This window comes from Peromyscus leucopus, chromosome 15 (assembly GCF_004664715.2).
Source record: "Peromyscus leucopus breed LL Stock chromosome 15, UCI_PerLeu_2.1, whole genome shotgun sequence".
NCBI lineage: Eukaryota > Metazoa > Chordata > Mammalia > Rodentia > Cricetidae > Peromyscus > Peromyscus leucopus.
In genome coordinates, this window is record NC_051076.1 from 5,830,457 (window position 1) to 5,853,193 (window position 22,737).

Sequence of the window (22,737 nt, forward strand, 5' to 3'; positions counted from 1 at the left end):
CACCAACAAGATGCCTGTTTCAGAGACAGATCTGAGTTCACGTCTGTTTCCTTATCTAAAATGTAGGAGTTTTTCAACTCTCATTAGGTTGTACCTAGAATATACTTGATAAATGTTGACTCTTCTTACATTTGTTTAGTTGAGGTTCATGTTGACTCACACTCCTGCCATTTTCTTTCTCTGCTTTTATATTATTACTCTTTTGAATTAACAAATGATTGTACTGGGTAGTTTTTTGAGGTGGACACATAGTGAAATGCTTAACTCAAACCAGTCAAGGCATCCATTGCCTCGTGTGCTGACTTGTTTTTGTGTGGTGGGAATAGTTAACATTCTTGGCTAGCCTCACTTGTCGGCTGGGTGATGCTCTCCCTGAGGGTAGGGTTCCATCCCTGGCATTTCCACTCCTCATTGTGCATTGGGTACCGACGGGCACCCGGTAACTCCCCAGTGAAGGTGCACAGTGAGTTCCGCACAGGGGGTGTGGAACATGGAATTGATGAGCAGATGAGATGGAGGGCAACCCAACACAGTGTGAACCTGCATGCCATCTGCCTGCAGGCACTGCAGGCCACTGGTTTGTAGACCCCGGAGAAGCCTAGTTACAGGATTACAGCTCATGGCACTTCGGTGAATGGAGTGGGAGTCCTTGTTCAACTCTTACAAGGTGGTATTTGTCCCAACTAACACATGACATCTAATCAAATGCTTGCTGTATGCCAGGCCGTCTTCTAAGATCTTTACATTCCATATCTTAATCTTTTATTTGAGATGCTGTGTGTGTGGTCTCTCTCTGTGTGTGTGTATACATGCAAGCACAGATGTATGCAATCATGTACACTCCAGAGGTCAGCCTCAGGTGCTCTCCTCTGATGCTTCCCTGCTGATTTTTGTGAGTCAGGGTCTCACTGAACCTGGAGTTTGTTGTTTTAGATGGACTCCTGGCCAGTGAGTCCTTGGGATCTGCCTGTCCACCCTCCCCCAGCACTGGGGTTACAGGTGCTTGCCACCATGCCTGGCTTTTATGTGGGTTCTAGGGACCTGAACTAGGGTCTTCATGCTTGCACAGAAAAGCGATTTATCCATGGAGCCATCCCCAGCCCATCCTAATCTCCCTGATGATTTTATTACCTTCACTCCTCGCCTGTGGCTTGAGGCTCAGAGAAGATAAACTGATTTCTCTGTCTCACTGGCAGGTGGGAGCAAGATTAGGATCTAGGGAGAGTCTATGTTCTTACCACCATGCTTACACAGCTCAGGGCAACGTGGGTCTGCCTTTGCTGAGGAAACAGTGGTGCCTGGGCGTTTGGGGGTGGGGTGTTGATTCCGGTATCTGACAGGCAAAGGTTCCTGTGTTCCATGAAAATGGAGCAGGGGGCAATTACAAAATCTCAGAGACAGTGAACAATGAGCAGCCATAGTGATGATCACCCTGGAGAGGAGGACTGAGCAGCCTAGGGAGGATCACCCTGGAGAGGAGGATTGAGCAGCCATAGGAAGGATCACCCTGGAAAGGAGGGGTAATGTTAATCTGGGGCAGTTTCCAGAAGAACTCCCAAGGTGTGTCAGTGTGGCATGGGCACTGTTGATGGACGGTGGCTGTGGTTGTGGCTGTGGGAAGGGCCTTTGAGGGGTGCAGTGGGGTGAGATCCAGGGAGAACCCCTCAAGCCTCCTCCAGGGGCATCTCACAGTGATGGGGTTGACGTCAGAGCAGGAGTCAGGAGCTAGTTAAGCAGTCCTGTCTGTAACCGCACAGCTCTCAGCAAAGGTGTGAAGAAGTTTGGTTTTAACGTTTCCCTTCCAGTTCCCCCTCAGCTCCTCTTTCATCTTTTCCACTGTTCCATATTAATTTCTGCCAGTGCTGCATCTATTGGGTTTTCCTCCGCTCTCTCCCTCTTGCCTTCTGAATAGCTCTGCAGATATTTCTTGAGGTGCTGCTGCATATTAACACCCATGTTCCTCCATTGTACATGGGGTATCCTGGGCTAGTGAGTACAGATCAATGTGAGTAACACTGAATACTGTTCCTGTGCTGGTGTGGGCTCCAGAACGGGTGTGGAGACATTGAGGGACAGGGACTTGATCCTGATGGTGGTTGCTGGCATTTTTAGATCTAAGCAGAGAACGAGCACCCTTTGCTAGTTACTGGAGAGGAATAGCTAGGAAGGTGAGAGGAAAGGCGCCTCAAGAGAATAGAAGGTTGAAATTAACAAGGAAGGTGGGGCTGAGGAAGGATGCTCTCGATAGATTAGGGGGAATGGAGAGGTTTCTGAAACGACTGGTGTGCAACCCTGAAGGAGGCTGTGTGTATTTATAGAAGAATGTCAGAGAGGACACACACAAGAGATAGCTATTTCTGGATGTTTAAAAAGATTGTCTACTTTTGAGTGTGAGTAGTACTATATTGGTCAGGCTTGAAGCAGAGACTATCAAAAGAGGAAAAGGCAAGGCAGGATCAATGCAGAGAGGGTAGCTAAGACAAAGGAGGGGTGGAGGCTGCTCATTGTCTCCGCCTTACGGAGGTCACCGACGACATTGATGGAGGTCTTTGGAGCGCACCCGGGAGGAGCAGAGGAGACACACAGGCTAAGGAGGGAGTGGACGGGGAAGGCAGGACTGGGTCAGCTCCCTGTCCAGGACCCGGAAAGATTTCCTGCTTAGAATGGAGACTGGAAGAATCTGGAGGGTGGCCCAATGGTGTTTATAAAATGGAAGAAACTGGAAGGATGCCTTCATGCTAAAGAGAGAACTAGTTAAAACAGGTGTGTGAGGGGAGGCAGCCATGTTTGAAGTCACAGAGTGGACACCCCATCTGTGGAGAAGTGTGAGCGGGCAGACAGGGCTAATGGAGGCAGAGATCTCCTCTCCAGAGATCCTCCTCTCCAGAGAGATCTGTGCTCAGGAAAGATGAGAATATGCATTCTAGTAAAGTAGTCGGTTCAAACTTGGTGTGAGTTGAGTCTGTTCTGAAATGTGTATTACCACAGGCGTTGCCAGTCAGAGGAGGGTGTGAGCTCCATGAGAGCATCTCGCCTGTAATGTTTCCTCATGGCTTCAAGGCTCAGCGGGGTGTCTGGAACATTTGCTAATGGTACAGATGTATGGTCAGAAGAGGAATGTGGTGTTCCCTGTCTGTTCTTTACTGTCATCCTGTAAATGTTGACGTACCACACTGCACAGAAGAACAAACCGGGAACTATCTAGAAGAGAAACCGACAGGGAGGGGCTATAGAACTGAGAAATAATGGACTTGCTCCAAAGTGGGCCTTTGGGAAGGTATGAAGCCTTCACTGGGTGTTTAGTAGGTGGCCAGTGAGGATCTGGTTCTTGGTCCATGTTGCTTGGAAGGGGAGAGCCAGGACCAGCTGGCAGAAAGTACTGGACGTAGGTGCTCTTCCTTCTAAATGGTCTAAAAGTAGAAACATCTGTCTCAAAGAGTTTCTCAGACCCTGAGAAGTTGGGGTGTAGGCTGGGGCTCCTGGGCATAGCTTAGCGGTCCATGTGCTCCGATGGTCTTGACATCCTTTACATGTCTAGCATTCTCTGTGCCCACATCACCTGTCTTTGTGGCATTATGAGTTTCTCCTAGACTCCATGGGGTAAGTTGGACACTTATCTGGACTTGCCATGCTGTGCTGCTATGATAATTTAGATTCATAAACATGATTTTGATTAAGATATGCCCAAGAACTGTCTAAATAAAGTGGAGTAATAGCCAGACATAGTGGTACATGCCTGTAACCCCAGCATCTGGGAGGTAGAGGCAGGAGGATCAGGGGTTCAATGTGATGATATATAGTGTACCCTAATAAAATTTGCTGAAAGATCAGAGAGACAAAGGAACAAGCCACAGCCACCACCTCTTACCTCACCAACTCCTCAGCCTGAAAAGGCTTTCTAGCCAAAAAGACCTCTAGAAAGGGGTTCCTCAGCCGAAAAGCCTTTAGTTCCTGTCTGCTCACACCTTAGACACCTTTCTCTGCCTAGCCATCACTTCGTGGGATTAAAGGCATGTGTACTTCCCAGTGCTGGGATTAAAGATGTGTGCCACCACTGTCTGGCTCTGTTTCTCTCCTAGACTGAGTCAATCTCATGTAGTCCAGGGTGGCTTTGAACTCACAGAGATCCAGATGGATCTCTGCCTCCCGAATGCTAGGATTAAAGGTGTGTGCCACCACCGCCTGGCCTCTATGTTTAATCTAGTGGCTGGCTCTGTTCTCTGACCTTCAGGCAAATTTTATTAGGGTACACAATATATCACCACAGTTCCAAGTCATTCTCATCTATAAAAACAAGTTCAAGGCCAGCCTACAACGGGTAGAGACCCTGTCTCAAACAAATGAACGAACAAAACCCCAAACAAACCAAACTAATGAAATGCAATACCATGTAAAGCCCTGAGCACAGTCATTAGCATTTAATGGGGACCCAGTAGTGGCTTCAAGGGCTAAAATGGTTAAACACTGGCTGTTACGTTTTGGCACACACAGGCTCTCTGTGCCCGTCATTCACAGCTGCCGGAAGAAACAAGGAGGCCTAGTGGAAAGAGAATGTGTTTTGGAACCAGATGCACCTTAGCCTCAGTTTCCCCTCTGCCATCGGAGACAATTCAGTCAGATGAGCATGGGTCACAGAGATCGAGGTTCTGAGACTGGTGCAGAGCGGAGCCAACCTGCCAGCTCTTCAGTTTGAAGTGAACAGCTTCTCGAGGTTTTCTCTTCTCCATCTACAAACTGAGGGGAAATTCCCAAGATAGGTTTGCAGATTGGATCAGTCCCATACGATGGTTAGTGCATGTATGGCTCCCAGTGTTTCCTCTCTCCTCTGTAGTAGGCAGCATATTTGCCTCAAGGGAGATTCCTCCCCGGTTGTTACAGGTAATAGTGTCCCAAGTACATTAGTAAATTAGAACGTAAATTAGTGCAGCTACCACAACAATCAGCATGGAGCTACCCTGTCCAAAGAAAGTTAAAAGCAGAACTACTGTATGATCCAGCTAGCGCTCCTGGGTATTTGCTTGAAGGATTCTAGAGTGACATATCACAGAGCTATCTGAAGGCCCATGTTTATTTTTCTGTGGGCTCTAGGCACTTGAACTCAGGTCCATTGGCTTGCTAGGCGAGCACTTTCCTTAAAGAGTCTGTTCCCTACCCCTGAGCATCCCTGTTTATTAAGCCACTATTCACAATGGCCGAGTTAAGGGAGTGAGGCTAGATGTCCATCAACAGAGGACTCACTAAAGAAATTGTGGTTAGTATACCCAATGGAGTTTTATTTAGCCATGAAGAGGAAGAAATCTCTGTATTTGCAGGACATAGATGGAACTAGAAATCATGTTAAAGTAAGCCAGACTCAGACATGAATCATGTTTTCTCATATGTGGAATCTAGAATGAATATATGAATGTATATGTTTATTTATAGGTATATGAATATTTATGACATTAAAGAGGGAGTATTTGGGAAGAGGGAGGGGATCATTGGGAAAGAAAGGGTTAAGAGGTTCATGTGGAACCAGGCAGTGGTGACACCACCTTTAATCCCAGCACTCAGGAGGAAGAGGCAGGAAGATCTCTGTGAGTTCGAGGCCAGCCTGGTCTACAGAGTGAGTTCCAGGACAGCCAAGGCTACACAGAGAGACCCTGTCTGGGTGGGGGGAAGGTTTATGTGGGATGGTTCTGATCATATGTGAAAATGTTTTAATGACGCCCATTATTTATTACAATGAATATACATTAATGGCAAGTACTTAAATGAGTTTGTATTAACAATAGAACATTGATTAAATTAATTGCCATTCAGCGCAGCTGTCCTGCTGTTGTGCTGATGTAGAGCAAGCATTACTCTGTACTGGCTTGCTTTGTGCTGGGTTTCAGTTCCCTTCCAGCCCTTTGGTCCCACGTAATCATCATACGTCATTATGAGAGCACAATGGGGTGAACTGAACATATCGTCTGTGTGTGTGTGTCCAGGAGACTTGGGTCCAGCAGCTACACAGCTGTTTATGCTTATTGGGTGTGGACAGACCCCAGGGACCTGTCTGTCAAGCCCTCTGCTGTCTCGGTTCCCAGGGAGCTTGTCAAGAAGACCTTGTTTCACTTCTGTATCACTCCCAATTATCTCCTGGAAATCACTGTTAGGATTTACTCAGGTCAAACATACACTGGCACCATCTTAAGTCTTGTCAATTTTTTTGGGGGGGTTTCGTTTTTGTTTTATGAGACAGCGTTTCTCTGTGTACCTTTGGAGCCTGTCCTGGAACTCACTTTGTAGACCAGGCTGGCTCTGCCTCCCAAGTGCTGGGATTAAAGGTGTGTACTACCACCACCCCACTGTCTTATCAGCTGTTAAGATCTCTTATGGAAAGAATCAGGGAGGTAGTGGTCCCCTCTTCCTCCAATGCTGTCTTGGGAAGAGGTTCTCCATTTACCAGGGTTGTGCTGGAATTGATAACAGGCAGTTGACATGAGCAAAATAGAGTCACCCTCTGCTGCGTCTCCCTTGATTCCCTCAGTTCTGGCCTGCATGCCTCATCCTGTTAGGATCTACCCATCCCCCTGCACACCAGGTTTGTACTCACAATCTCTAACTCTAGCTGACTTTCATTCTGCGTTAATTTACGTATTCAAGGTAACAAGATATTTAACAAACTTTGAGACTGTCTGTTCCAGATAAGCACAGGCGACTTCTGGCTGTCCCATCACAGCACATAGTTCTGATTTGGTACTTAGCATACCTTTTACAGGCACATGCCTTTGATAAGCACAAATGTGCCACCGATTTGGGGACAGAGAGCCTGACTCTAGTGGACAATCACACAGACTATACAGGCAGGACTTAGATATTTTGTATCTAGAAACCTGAAGTGAAGATACTGTACACAAGCACCATCAGATAGCTAACCCCTATCCCGCCTGCTGCCCTGGTTGGGGGCTCTGCTAGAGAGAGGATGAGTGTCATCCTGAGCCATGGATAGACATGGTCTGCTCAGTGTGTGTTCCAATGAAGAGTCTAACTTCCAAAGAGACTTTGGACTCAGGTTCTCCAAGAGCAAGATCAGATACTTCCGTCAAGAGTGGTGGTGCACTTGACACCGTGCAATGATGTAGTCCTGGAACCTATGGCCTCAGAGTGAGAGATGCTGGTGGGAACACTGATCCCCTGTAGGCCCGAGACAGCTGTGGTCCAGGGATGGTTTAGATGAGGAAGAGTAGAAGCCAAAAGGCCACTTCCTGGGAGCCCAGGTGGAGGGAGCATCTGGAAGGTGTTGGACTTTTGTCCTTATGAGTTGGGATGTCTGCACAGCTTAGAGATTACATTCTCCCAGGGTAGGTGTTACCTAAGGCAGTGTTCTCAAGTCCAGCGTGGGGTTTCAGAGGTCTTGGTGTGGCCATGACATAGCAGGAAATTACTCAGACATGACATTAACTGCAGTGTTGATCTCATAGATGAGTGTTGACATGAAGATGGGTCACTTGTCAAATCTGGCATGTTCTAGCATCCGTGTGGTGATCTTAGCTTCTACAGCCTGGATAAGCAGTTCAAAGCCTACGTCTACATCTCAGCAACACCAAGCATAGCAGTGAACAGCCAGCTTCTCTCTGGCTCCTCTGGATCTAGGTACATAGTGAATGATGCTGAAGGAGGCTGCATGGAATTGAAAGAGTGTCTGCTTAATTAGTTCTCAAAATAAACAGGTCAGGGGTTAGAAAGATGGCTCTGAGTTTGGTTCCCAGCACCCATGTTGGGCAGCTCACAATGCCTGTAACTCCTGCTCCAGGGGTTCTGATGCCCTTTTCTTACTAGCATAGGGCTTCACACATGGTATGTACACACACACACACACACACACACACACACACACACACACACACACACACACTAATAGAAAAGAGCAATTAGCAGCTCAATCTGGGCTTATAAGGCAAAGATAGACCACTCCCAGTCTTCTTTAACTCTGACCCATGCCTCTGCATCATCTTGGCCTTCCCTGCACCCTAAATCCTCTCCTTCCTTCTCAGGAAAGTCGAGGCTATGAGAAGTCCAGGACTGCTGATTTGCTCACCGAATTAGACTCGTGTTAATGGGTGCAGTCCAGGGAAGCAAGACTCCACGGCCATCAGCCACGGAGGTAGTTGGAAGCCATGTCTTTCTTCCTTGACCTCCACAGAGTAGTGATTACTGGGGAGTCACTCCCGGCTCACAGCTTCATCCACCCCAGTCTTGGAAGTCAGGAGCCTGATGCAGGCAGGAGAACTGGGAACCACACTCCTTTCAGATGGACCCAGCTGCTTCTCCGCTCCCCAGACTCAAGGCCTGGCTTTTCTCTCCAGCCCATGTGAGTTAGCCTTGAGCTGCCTGCCTTTCTTGGGGAAAGCCTTCGCCCAGAAATGGCTTTCCTCCTCTTGATTCCACTTGAGAGGGGGTCTTAAGAGTGGGTGGGATGCCCTTTGTGTGCTTGCTTCTGTCCCCAGCTCTCATGAAGTGACTCTTTCCCAGTGTGGTCCCCATGCCCATGGCCAGTTCTGTGGCCACTGCCATTGGATGTCTTACAATGCGATGGCATGTGTGGTGGCACTTTTCATCTACAGAAGGGTCTACACTGTGTGTCACACATAATGTCATCCCTAGGAAGTCTCTGTAACATGCCAGCTCTTCAAATATTAATCTCTAATGTGCACTCAAGGGTTCATTCGGTTATCACAGGGCCGTATGGATGGGCGGTGTCATCCAGCCAGCAATCACTACATCCTGAGAAAATGCTCCAGGGCCATTGTTTCCTGAGCACAGGGCAATAGGCCCAGGGTGGGGCAGCCATCACAGATCTACTGTCATTTGTACCCAAGCTTAAGCTTTATCAATTTTCCCTTCCAGCACACAGTTCTAAAGGCATCATCTCTGATCGGGACTGTGAATCATAATTATGATAAATGAGAGGCGGCTGGGACAATTCCATCAAAGCTGATTTGTGAGAGCCTCGATTTCAGCCCAGGATGGGAATGGCCTCGTCGTTACCACCGGCAACCATCACACTTGGGTTATTTTTTGAAAATCACTTCAGCTCTTGAGACCTTTATTTTCTTTCCTCTTGAAGACAGCATTGAGTGGCAGTGCTTTGAGACTGTTGCCTGTATGATATCCGTTGCCGTTTCCTCTCACTTGCTTCCCGTTCTGGCCAGTGAACCCATCTGTGGTCCTCACAGCAGAGTGTTTTCATCGCCAGTGTACTCCAGTGTCTGGGCCTGTGTGTGTGCACCTGTGTATGTATGTACCTGTGTGTGTATGCACCTGTGTACATATGTACTGTGTGTGCATGCACCTGTGTATGTATGTACCTGTATGTATGCACCTGTGTACATATGTACTGTGTGTATGCACCTGTGTATGTATGTACCTGTGTGTATGCACCAGTGTGTGTGCACCTGTGTATGCATGCACCTGTGTGTGTATGCACCTGTGTACATATGTACTGTATGTGCATGCACCTGTGTGCATGTGGAGGTCAACAGAGAACCTCTGGTGTCATTACTTAGCCTCTGTCCATCTTATATTTTAAGCCAGGGTCTCTAAGTGGCATGGACTTTGTTAAGTAGGTTAGTCTGGCTTGCTAGCAATCCCCAGGGATTGTCCTGTCTCAACTTCCCAGGTTACAGAATTGCAAACATGCATTATGGTCAGCTTTCTTACATGGGATTCTAGAGATCGAAGTCAGATCCATGTGCTTGCAAGGTGAATGCTTTACATGCGGAGCTATCTCTGAAGCCCAAAGGCACTCTGTGTGTCTTTTGTTCTTTTCCGACCACAATCCTGATTCTGCACTTCTCTATGACCAGCTAACACACTGGGGTGAGGAGTGGCATGGGTGGCAGAGGTTGAGTTGTTGTTTTTCTAGAGCACTTGACTTGGGTACCACCAAAGAGGCAAAGAGAGTCATGTTCCTGCAGGCTCGTGAGCACACTCCCCTCACATGCACCTGATGCTGAGGGTTTTGTGTGAGGCTTCTGAAAGTCCAGGTCACAAAATAACACCCCCAACTTAAGTGCTTTAAGTTTTGTTTATTTATTGTTATGTAGCCCTGGCACATGCAGATCAGGGTGGTCTAGAACTCACAGAGATCTGCCTGCCTTGGCTGCATTAGTGCTAAGATTAGAGGTGTGCCCATGCCCAGACAAGTGCTTTAATTTTAAAAAGATTTAATCACATTGTTTTGCTTTTTGGATAAATACCCCCCCTCCCCATTTTTGGTACTTCTGGCAGCTATCCTGGGGAAATGTTGGCAGATAGATGTCTTACCTGCCAAGTCCCACTAGCTGTCCTGTTTACTGGAGGAACCTCCGTGAGTGGGTTAGCCTGACTTTCTAAAGAGCATCCTCCAGACAGCACAGGGCGGGGAAGCCAGCAGCAGCCTGTGAGGACGGTGGCACTCATGAGGTTGTCTGGCTGCAGTCACTCTGTGTACAGTGTGGGAGGCAGTGGAAGAAGAGAGGAAATGGTTATAGATGAGGAGGATGAGAGAAAGCTCAGGAGGAGACAGAGGGGTCAGGATTTATTGTGGAGCCCTGGACTTGGGTTTTGGGGAAACACGAGAGAAGGACTCCAATTTTCTGCCCTGTGTCTTCGTGTGCAGTGACATATGGACTTGTCCTCAGCCCAAAGCATTGGCCTACAGTACAGAATCCTGGCGCATGAAGGTGAACGAAATGATTTAGGCTGAGATGAGCATGTGACTCCAAGAGATAAGTGGTAAAGGGATTGCCTTCCAAGCAAGAGGACCTGAGTTCAGTCCCCCAGAGCCCAGGTTGGGGGAAGCTGGGTGTGGCAGCATGTGCTTCTAACCTCAGTACTGGGGATGCAGACAGGTGGATCCCAGGAGCTCCCAAACCAATGAGCCTAGCCTACTTGGCTAGCCTCATGCCAATGAGAGACTGTCTTAAAAACCAAGGTGGACAGTGTCTGAGGAGTGACAGCTGAGGTTGTCCTCTGGTGTGTGTGTGTGTGTGTGTATGTGTGTGTGTGTGTGTGTGTGTGTGTGTGTGCATACATATACACACCTATATACACATAATACATACACACGTGAATCAAAAGGTAAGATTAGAATCGAAAAAATATTCCTCCAAGTGAGCACTGAACCTCAAGTAGAAGAAAAAAATGGCTGGGGTAGGCTTTGGAAGGACTGCAGGGCCCAGATCCAGAATGAGCTCACTGACTGGATAGAGTCCATTTGGTGATTCATAAGTGCAGGTGGTAGCCCAGGAGGGAGCCAATTGGAGGCTGACTTTGGTGGAGCCAGGCTGATGGGTCTCCATTTGGGTCATAAGGGATGAGAATCCACCATATACAAGACATCTATCTCTATGGAAAAGACTTGGCAGCTGTGACAGACATATGCTTCCTGGGGAGAGGAGTTTTTTTGTGTGGACATCTTTGCCTTGTAGTCACATATCCAGATGTTAATGTTCTTTTCTATGTGACCACTAACTAGACTTTCTGCATGGGTTGCTATGTTGCCATGGGAACCTAGGGTCCATGTTCAACAGAGCCTCTCCTCTTGCCTTCGGGAGGTGCTGTCCAGCATGGCTGCCTGCGTCATTGCACCGTAAATGCAGATGGAGAGAGAAATGCCTCCATAGGCCTCCTGGCATTTCCTGACTGCACTTGTCTTTAGAACACTTGCTTCTAGAGGGCCCGAGGCACCACACCAGCACAGTGACCTTCCCATTTCACACAATCCTTTTATAGCACGTTTTCCCAGCAGCCATGATAGATGAGTGTGAAGATTGGGACCAACAGTGGGTATGGTGTGGGTGAGAGGCAGACATCCAAGGAGGAACAGATAGTTCAGTCACTAAGGAGGGGAGCTGTGCATCCAATGGCGTAGTGCTGAGCCTTAGATTTAGGAGGTGCTGACAGAGCAGAGGGCAGACAGTGTGTTGAGGGAAGGGGAGGCTGGGGCCTGCCTTCCCCTGCTGATGACAGGGCAGGAGAATCACATATCATCCCTCAGTCATGCACACATTCAGATTCACCTCTTGGCTTCTGGCTTGCCATGTGATGCCCCCTTTCATGTGGCCTGGAGAAGAATATAAGAGCTTTTAGTGTCCTCTTAGGAGGAAGGTAGAAAGACAGGCAGGCGGCCAGGAAGTCTTGGTGGTTATTAAACTGAGTCTCTGAGGATCTTTTTATTAGCGATTAGGCTCCACTCATCAGCACTAGAGAGTATATACTCTCCCTCTGTCCCCTTCAAGCAAACCTCCAAGGAACTTGCTTTGCGTGCTTTTTTATAGCCAAAGACAGAGGCAGGCCTGGAAAAGGGGTTAGAAACCCCCATTGAGAGACACCATAGTCTGCCTTCAGGTGTCCCTTTGCCCAAGGCTGCTAAGTTCTGAAGATGACATTTTCTAGGGCTGTTTGCTCAGGGTTATTTCAAAGGCTTGTGTGTCACTGGGACATTGAACCTTCAGGGCACTGTTAGGTTGCTTCAAAATGGAGGAATGAAAACCTGGCATGGTGATGCATACCTGTGATCCCACAGCACTCCAGAGGCTGAGGCAGGAGGATTTCCTTGAAGTCAAGACCATTCTAGGCTATGCAATGAGTAGCAGGCAAGTACATAGTAAGACCTTGTGTCAAAAAATCAAACCAAAAAACACACACACATGCATACAAACGTGCACACACACACACACATGCATACAAACGTGCACACACACGTACACCCACAGACACACACACACACACACACACACATCTGCCGTTCATTTCAAGGGACATTATCAGGTGACTTTTGTAGGTAAGGTGTATCCTAGGTGGAAGGGCCATAGTGTCTTTGTTGCAGGGTATTGAAGATGGTTTGGGTTGTGGTAGGGTTGTCTTTATCCTCATCCATCAATACACCCTCAACTCTACATATGTGGAGGACATCTGCATGACATTTGGATTAAACACCAGCAGCAAGTCTATGTGGGTTGAATCCATAGCTCTCACCTCTCACTGAGACCCTGTGATAGTTTGAATGTCTGCTGGAATGCTGCCATGTCCCACCATGAGGATAATGGACTGAACCTCTGAAACTGTAAGCCACCCTATAAATTTTCCTTTATAAGAGTTACCCAAAGCTACACAGAGAAACCCTGTCTCAAAAAAAAAAAAAAAAAAAAAAAAAAAAAAAAAAAAAAAAAAAAAAAAACAACAACAAAAAAAAAAGAGTTACCATGGTCGTGGTGTGTCTTCACAGCAGTTGAAACCCTAACTAAGGCAGAAGTTGCTACCAAGGATTGGGGTATTGCTGTGATAGGCCTGACCATGCTTTTGTTTGAAGGACTATGGACCTTGGGGCTGTGGATTAGAAAAGCAGTTGAAAGCTTTACGTGCTGTTTAATGGGGTGACCTAGCAGGAGCATGGAAGACAGTGGTGCTGAGGGTGATTTGAACTGGGGGATCTGGTTCAAGAGGTTTCATAGGAGAAGAATATTAACATATTGTCTAGAGATCATTCTTGTGATGTTTTGGTGAAGAATGTGGCTGCTTTTTGCCCTTGTCCAAAGAGTCTGCCTGAGGCTGAAGTGAAAAGTTTTGCATTAATTCTGTTGGCAGAGGAAATCTCAAAACAGCCTAATATAGACTCTGTCATGTGGATATTAGTTGTAACTCTAATGAAGATTTATAATGAAAAGGAGCAAGCTGAGCAAGGAAAAATACAAAATGTAAAATTTGAGGAGAAAAGGAGCACCAGGAAGTGGAATGGAGTTAAGTCCTGTGTTCAAGGAGATAAAGAGATTAAGAAATGGAATAAAGGGAGTGGTGACTCAGGGCAAGATCTCACCCAGCTAAGTTTCCAATTTGTGAAAATGAATTAAAGAAAAGCTTAGAGCTGGGTATAATGGTGCATGTCTTTAATCCAAGCACTCCAGAGACAGAGGCAGGTGGATCTCTGAGTTTGAGGCCAGCCTGTTCTACAGAGCAAGTTCAAGGACAGCAAAGCTTAGGCAGTGAAGGAAACCATTGAAAACAGAACACTGGTGAAGATGTAATTTTAAAAGGGGGGCATGTTCTAGCCCAATAAGCAGCAGAACTTGGCAGCTTTGGCCATGTGGTTATGGCTTTAGGCTCAAGGATAGAAGAAAGGGTTTATGGAATCTTCCTCCATGACTAAGAAAAGCCATCAGGCATGTGTCAGGGATGTCCCTGAATGGAGGCCCAGAGAGACCATTGTGTGAAGCTGTGAAGGAGATTGCCTTGGAGAACCCAAGATATTGGAGATGCCAGAGCCATGGGCCATCTGCAAAGGAGAGCTTCTAACAGGGAGTAGAACCAGCCCAAGAGAAAGAAGCATATCAAACTCAACAAAGCTGAAAGGACTTGGACATCTGAAGAGTGTTTCAACATCAGACACAGAGATGCAGAGTTTGGAGTTTGCCCAGCTGGTTTTCGGTCTTGCTTTGATCAAGTATTTCCTCACTATGCTCCCTTCCTTACGTTTTGGAATGGTAATGAATATCCTGTGCCATTATATATTGGAAGTGTGTGATCTTTTTTATTTTGATTTTATAGGGGATTACAGTTAAGAGATTTATGAATCTCAGAAGAGACTTTGAATTTTAAACTTTTAACATTGTTGAGACTGTTATAGACCATGGAGACTTTTGAAGTTGGACTAAGTATATTTTTCATTATGATATTGTTGTAAACTTATGGAGCCAGGGAGTGGAATGTGGTAGTTTGAATGTAATTGTCCCCCATAAGCTCATAGGGAGTGGCACTATTAGGAGGTGTGGCTTTGCTGTTGTAGGTGTGACCTTGTTGGAGGAAGTGTATCACTGTGGAGGTGGGCTTTGAGATCTCATATATGCTTAAGATACTGCCCAGTGTCTCAGACCACTTCCTGTTTCCCGTGGATCAAGATGTAGCTCCTCCTTCACTCTCACCTCCTTCTCCAGCACCATGTCTGTCTGCATGCCGTCATATCCTGCCATGATGATAATGGACTGAACCTCTGAAACTGTAAGCGAGCCCCAATTAAATGTTTTCTTTATAGGAGTTGCCTGTGGTCATGGTGTCTCTTCACAGCAATAAAAACCCTAACTAAGACAGACCCGGATCTGGCTAATGGTGCTGAGTATAGAGCATCCTGAAGTCAGCAAGCTGGAACCTCTGGTACCTTCACATGCTTACAGAAGACACAGGAATGCTCGTCTCTTGATGGTGCTATTTACATGATGACTTTGTGAGGAAAACTGACAATTTTAAACTATATCTATTAATTTAAAGTTTGATGCCTTTGGAAATATGCATATACTTATGAAGCCAACACCAGACTCAGAGGAGTAAATATACCCATCACCTATAAAACATTCCTCATCTGCCTTTGGTTTCTTCCTTTTTGTTGATAAAAATAGTGTCTCCAATTTTTCATCACTATGACTGAATACCAGACAGAAGCAGCTGAAGGAATGGGAGGTTTATTTTGGCTCAGTTTCTGAGGGTACGGTATGGCGTGAGGGGAGACCTGGTGGCTATTGTGACTGTCAGCAGGAGTGTGTGGTGGTTTTGTCTGCAGGGTGTAGGTGGGAAGCAGAGAACACAGGCTGGAACAGATGCAGGTCTGAGCTTCAAATGCTTCGGAGTCCTGCTCTGGCTCCTAGCCTGCTTCTGGACAAATAGATCTCACATCTTTGAAGGCTCCACAGTCTTCCAGAACACCTGCTGGGGACAGGATGTTTTAGATCCAATCCATAATAAGTAGCAAGGTATTCCCTGTGCTGCTGGCCAATTAGCAAGTGTGCAGGCGTTCATCTGTAATCAGGAAATCCTCTCTGTTGGAGCAACATTGATGCATGAACCTGGAGTGTTCTGCTAAGAGAAGCCAACTGGTCCAGAGGAGCATCTCCTGTGTGATCCATTTATAGAAAGGAACCATCATAGTTGAAGTGTGTGGAACAGAGGGAAGAGTAGGTGCTTCCAGGGCAGGGGTAAGGGAGGAGGGTTCATTACTCATCAACGGTTTCAAATCTCAACAAGATGAAGACATTCCTGGGATCTGCCTGGTCTTACTCTCCTCTCACTTGTGGCACTGCCCACATCTCTCACTAAGTATCCTTGCCACAACTAAGAAGGAACATGAACCTCCTGGAGCCTCCCGAAGCATCTTGGGGACCCCCTGGAGCCTCCCGAAGCCTCCCAGAGCTCCCCAGAGCCTCCTGAAGCCTCCCAAAGCATCCTGGGGGACGCCCTGGAGCCTCCTGGAGCCTCCCGGAGCTACCTTTTCATCTGATCTCCACAGATGCTCAGAAGAAGGTGTCAGTACCCTCTGTCCACATTGGCTGAGGCCCTGCAGTAGATTAGACTTCTGACAGGCTCTGGGGTCCTGAGATGGCCCAGCAGGCCCAAGGCCTTGCCTCTGGCTCCTAAGTCCTTGTCCAGCACTTTGCTGTTGGCTTGGGCTGGCCTTTTCCAGACTTTCAACATTTCCTGCCCTGAGAAGCAGAACTCTGGAGTGATTATCTCCGGGTTTTGGACTGAAGATCAAGCTGTTTCTCTAAGCTTTAAGCATAGTCTTGGGCTTAGCATAGCATTTCAGGCCTCAGAGCCACCAGCTTTGTGGACTTCGAGATTATGAATTTTAGAAATATGGGCATCTAATGACATAAACATGGGTGTTTAGATACAGGATAGGTATGACTGAGTTTGTTCTTGCTGTCGTTTTAAGACAGGGTTTTACTCATCACTTCAGGCTAGCCTCAAACAACAATCCTCCCGCCTCTCTGCCTCCTACCTGCTAGAATTATAGGTATGAACCATCACCATAGATGATTTAGCTTTTATTTTATAAATTCCACAATTTTCTACTGAGAGAATTCCATAGAATTCTTACTAGGTAACTTTTCAGAACTGCCTAAAAAAATCTCTACCCAGGTCCTTTTAGTGAAGGAACAGAGAATTCGCCTGGCTCAGAATATCCACTCTGCTTTGCAAGTGGTCCCCTCCTCGCTTTCTGGAAATGATCAAGTCTATGGCTGCCCATTAACCAACTGTGGTTTCCTAGTTATTAAAGTTGCATTATGATCTGCACTGAACTGAAAGATATTAAAAGCAAATTATATTCTTTTTTTGTGTCTATCCTCCTTTAAAACCCTTTATAAGTAATCTTTAGCTTCTTTGTGAGAAATAAACACTAGGCCTTTATCTATGCCCCTTCGGATAGGAATTTGACTGGCACACCATCACTGGCTAATGTAGAACACTGAAATGTTCACACACACACACACACACACACACACACACACACACACACACACAGGCTCACACTTCCTCACCTTTTTAGCCCTGTTGGAATCTTGGAATTTAGCTGAGATGATAGCCATAATAGAAAAGTCATGCCCTGTGAAGACATTTTCAGGAAGCAGTGTACTTACTGTATGATTCTCTAGGTCAAAGAGAAAGTTAGAAAATTCAAAGGGCATTTCCTGGGAAACGGGAACAACAGACTAGATTTAAGACATGCACATGCATGAACTTCTTACCCTGTCCATACTGCAAGCGTATTTGTGAGGTATTCTTTGTGGTGGGCATGGGGGAGGTAGAGAGAGACTGTCTTCCCCTCACCGGAACTGCCCACGGGCATGTACCCCCCTCCCCACTGACTTTCCTATGCCCTACCTCTGACTGACACGACATCTTCAGGGTGCCAGCCTGGCCACTGTAGCACGTTATCTCTGAGGGTAATTATTTGTTCTGTCCAATAACAAATATTATACCCCGACTCTTGGTGCTACACTCAATAGTAGTTCTAATAGAACTAATAGAGTTCACCAGCCCAAACACGTTTGTAATGATACAGTGTTCTAAAGATCCCTTGACCCCAAAGAGACTGAACATTTGTTGGATCTTGCGTCCAAGTTAATTGTATGTCTTGAAATCATTTAAGACTATGTAATTAACCTGCTAGCCTACTGTGTACTCAGCCTGTTTAACTTGCCTTTAAGAGAATAATACAACCAACCTGGCTTGCTTTAGATCTCCCACAAAATCAGCTTTTACAACCTAGACTAGTTCACAGCTTTAATCTTAAATTATGTACTCTTCCATGTCCTGACCCAGAATATTGTATGTACACACACACACACACACACACACACACACACACATACACACACACACACATTTAATGTGGTGACCATTTGCTGAAAGCAGCCAACAGATTGAAAGCAACCATCAAACAAATTTTACTATAAATATTGCAGGTGATATAGATATAGTTTGATAATGTCTGTTGTAATCTTGAGTGCTAGTCACGGTCAGTAAAGCAACTTCTTTCCCTGTAAAGCTCTGTTGAGGATTCTGTAAAGAATTCCTCATTTCGGTCCTGTGACCTGTTTTCTGTGTTCTTCGATAAACACAGAGCAAAGCCCTGGGTTAGGGAGAGGCACAGCACTCAGACACAACTAACAAAAACTAACAGTTTCAGGCTCACATACCAGACAGACCACAGATCAGCCTCTGACCACAGACTGCAGGCAGGCAGGAGAGAGGGAAGGACTGCAATGTGGGCTTGTCCTTGGTCACAGCAATCTAAGAGGACGTTGCTTTGGCTTCATCCCTTAGTGTGGCAGTGATGCACTTTGGAGTGCCTCTGGGTTGTCTTGAATGCTTCAGTGGATGCCCATCTCTATAAAGGAGCATTATTTTTCCTAGTTAATAAAAGACAGTGCACGGAGGCATGTAACTAGTCACAGCTCTGGGGAGGCAGAGGCAGGAAGTTTGCCATGAGTGTGCTGGGGTTACAGGGAGAGGTCCTGTCCCAAAAAGACTAGTGGATATGTCTATGGAGACTAATCTGCCCACCTGATCAAATTAGGGGAGCATTTACCACCGAGGATGACTCCCATTGTGATAACAGTGACAGAGAACACACTGGTTTAACTTGGACCTCTCAGGGCAAAACAAGCTTTGTCATTATTTGCCTGAAGTGTGCAGAAAGCACCTGGCATGGGCACCCGGTCAGGGGCAGGCATTGTGAACACCATCTACGTGTTGCTGGTAGCTTCCTGCTGGCTTGGGGCACCCATGCTGTGTTGATTCTGTGAGCTAAGTTTGCATGAAGGTGGCGCCTGCAGAGAGGTGCCACCCTCCATCAGCGTTCTCTGCAGACAGTGACCACACACGGCTGGCCAGGCAGGATCAGGCTGTATGTCCCGCACACTTGGTGTTTTTGCTCTGCTGAGTGTGTCTCCCGCCAGAGATCAGTGGCTGTGCAGCTCATCTGAGTTGCTCGTGCACGTTTCTGAGACAGACATGCCTGTCTTCTTACTAATCACAGAACCAGGCTGGTGGGATGCATTGAAGAGAGAGCCCCTATTCCCTCTTCTCGCCAACCCACCGCCTTCCAGAAATGAGGAGTGAAGAGTCCACCCTCTTTCAGGTTTGGAACAAAGAAGTTTTGTGCTCTTGGAGACCTGCAATATCATAATTTCTTAGTTCCTGGATTATTAAGAATTTTCAGAGACTGTTTTTGGTCAGCTGTCATTTTCAAAAGCAAAGTAAGAGCTTATGGTTTAAAACCGCTACATGTGAGGAGGGGGTAGCCGCTTCAGCATCCCTAGCTTGTAGACAGGTCCCTTTTGGATTTGGACCCAGTGACAAGTCTCACTGGTGGGAGGCATGGCAGGCTTTTATTCTGTACTGGGTTTTCTGACATGTGAGGCTTATTTTTCTTTAGTGTGTACCATCTTAACATGTAAACAAATCTGTAAATACTGCAATGTTTCCTTTAGTCATTCTTAACACTGTTGAAGATGACCATCTTTTAAAAGCATACCGTGTTACAATACCTGACAGTAGCACTGTGGTGGGAAGGGGTCAGTTACCTCAGTGCTATAGGAGACCACTGAGGTTCCAGCCCACATCCTCTCCCGATTTCACGCTGATAACCACGTAGCCTCTAGGGGGCAGCAGAGCTCCAGGTAAGAGCTGCACTCCTGCAGGTGTTCTCAGGCTCACCGCCCCTCCTCCTCAGTGTCCCGCCAGCAGCGCCCAGCTCTTCTCTCTGCTTAGAGAGCCTCTTCCTGATGCCTCCCCAAAGTGGGACCCTCTGTGGTCCAGCCTCCCACACTCCTCTGGTCTCCTCAACCCCATCTCTCCCACACTAAAGTCTTCCTGATGGACCTGGCATATGGCATGTCGCCTCACAGCAGGACCTGATGTCTCACAGCCAGGGCAAGAACATCTGAGGTCTTTGTGTCTTATAATGCCGGGTGCCTGGAAGGCTTAATAAGTAAATGCTGGAAACAGAAGGAGCACTCCCTGTGGTGTGTATGCATGTGTGTACAGGATTATCTGTTCATGTGTGTGCAGGTGTGTGTGTATGCATGTGTGTATAGGTGTGTGTGTGTATGCACATGTGTACAGGATTATATGTGCATGTGTGTGCAGGTATGTATGTGTATATACATGTGTACAGGATTACATGTGCATGCATATACAGGTGTGTGTGTGTGTGTGTGTGCACATGTGTGTACAGGATTATATGTGCATGCATGTGCAGGTATGTGTTTGTGTGTGTGCATGCATATGTGTGTACAAGCCAGAGGATGGCCTTGGATGTTGCTGACAGGTGGCCAGGCTAACTGAGGTGGCTGAGGGAGGGGAGAGGAATCAGGACATGAAGGCTGATCAGGTGGGGCAGGGAGGGACATTCCCTAAACTGACTTAGCGGGATTCTTGCTACACGTGGGCGGTACAGGCCAGACAAGCACGAACAACAAGCCACGGTGTAGGGGCTTCGAGGGACTTGATAGAGCTTAGTCAAGGGGAGAGTCTGTGGAGGAGGCAGAGTCCTGTGTGAGACCTAGAGATCAACCCCAGGCACTTCCAGGAGCAGTCCCCATCACAGCTGGCTGGGACAGGAAGTCCAAGTGTCCTGGTGCACGTGAGGTGACTGAATGAGAACGAGGACGTGACGGCAAGACATGGTTGAGGAGAAGGGTTTATTGTCGATATGAGGGAGAGAATGGTCAGAGGCCTTTAGAAGGGTCCAGACTGAACACGGCCAGCAGAACAGACTGGGCCATGAGAGGAGGGGGCGGGGAAGAGGAGAGGAGACGAGGCCAAGAGAACCAAGAAGGCTGATTTATGTAGGAATCAGGAGCTGGGGGAAGAGATGAGAAGCCCCTGGGAGGGGCTTTGTAGGGTTTAGGGTAGGGGCAGGATGAGAAATGCCGGGAAGAGCCGCAGGTACTGTGTGAAACTTATGCGGGTTTCTTGGGGTCTGGGTGGGGGACGTGCCGACTGAGGACAGTAACCTGTGCATTTAGAGAAGCTTGGAGAAATGATTCTGAACATTTTCACCAAAAAGAAAAACAGAAGTTGGAAAGAAGCTGGGGATGTGGTAGAGCACTTTCCCAGCATGCACAAGGTCCTGAATTCTAGCCCCAGATGGAAAAACAGAGTTTGAGGGGCCAATTACATTGAATGTACATTGACTTGCCACTCAATGTCTTAGTAATAAGCTTAATTTTTATACATTGTTTAAATTATTTCAAATAAAATACTTACATAGTTTTTTGACATTTATCTTTTGGTCTGATTAATTTTATTTACTTTTGGCTTCTTCTGAGAAGGAGTTCTATTAGAAATGATTTTTTAAAGATTTATTTATTTATTTATTATGTATACAGTGTTCTGTCTGCATGTGTCCTTGCAGGGCAGAGGAGGGCACCAGATCTCTTACAGGTGGTTGTGAGCCACCATGTGGTTGCTGGGAATTGAACTCAGGACCTCTGGAAGAACAGTCAGTGCTCTTAACCACTGAGCCATCTTTTCAGCCCCTAAAAATGATTTTTAAATAAAGCTTCTTCAACAGTAAGAAAGTAATGTGTGTATAGTACAAATAATAAAACATTAAGGATTCTGGGATGGATTCTGGAAGGGCAGATGTGAAGCATGGTGCCTCAAGGAATCAAGTAGAAAGACCCTTGTAAAGTGTCTCAGAAGACATCATAAAGATCTCTGTCCCCTCCTGGAGTTCTCTGGGAAAAAGAGGAACTGACCAGAATGAACTGAGGCCTGTAGTCTTTTAGAAACCACAGAGGAGTGTGAATCTCTGCACTTCCATAACCTGGGCATTAGTGACTCAGGGATGGAGACATATCTGAGGATGCCAGGCACTGGGGCAGAGGTAAAGCTTTGGCCCAGCACTCCGTTGAGTGTAGAGCTCCTCTCTATACTTGCTTCTGAGCCACTTGCCTGGGAATCTGGGACCAGCTCCATTATCCTTCTTATGCACCCCACTCCTACCTTGTAAGGGCCTGCTTTTAGCAACTGTGTCTAAATAATGGTTTCCCCATTATTTTAAATATGGCTTTACCATAAATTTAGTAGTCTAAGTTGTAAAATGCACACTTGCCATGATGGTCAATGTCCTCCCAATGCCAGCATCTTAGTAGGTGCCACATAATGGGCTGCAAGGCTGGGTACATCCATTCATCAGCTCTAAACTCATCACTGCCCCTCTTGCCTCTTGTAAGTACAATTTTGCCACAATAAGGGCTCCTTGGTATGTATGCTCATCTAACCTAAAGCCACACCCTGTGCAAGTTTAGGATTTTGCCAACAATGAGTGAGGTGGAGAGTTCAAGGTTTGGCCTACAGTTTCCTGGAAGTGGATCTTTGTACCTTAAACAATAATGCTAGTATTCAAGGGAGTCAAGCCAGAGTGCAGGGAGAGGCAGGTGCATCTCT

General features: G+C 46.8%; 1 protein-coding gene across 1 annotated transcript in view; it reads left to right on the plus strand.

Moving 5' to 3' along the window:
• Positions 1-22,737, plus strand: part of Hhat (hedgehog acyltransferase) — a 268,490-nt gene that overhangs the window by 167,400 nt on the left and 78,353 nt on the right. The gene's annotated exons all lie outside the window — the stretch shown is intronic.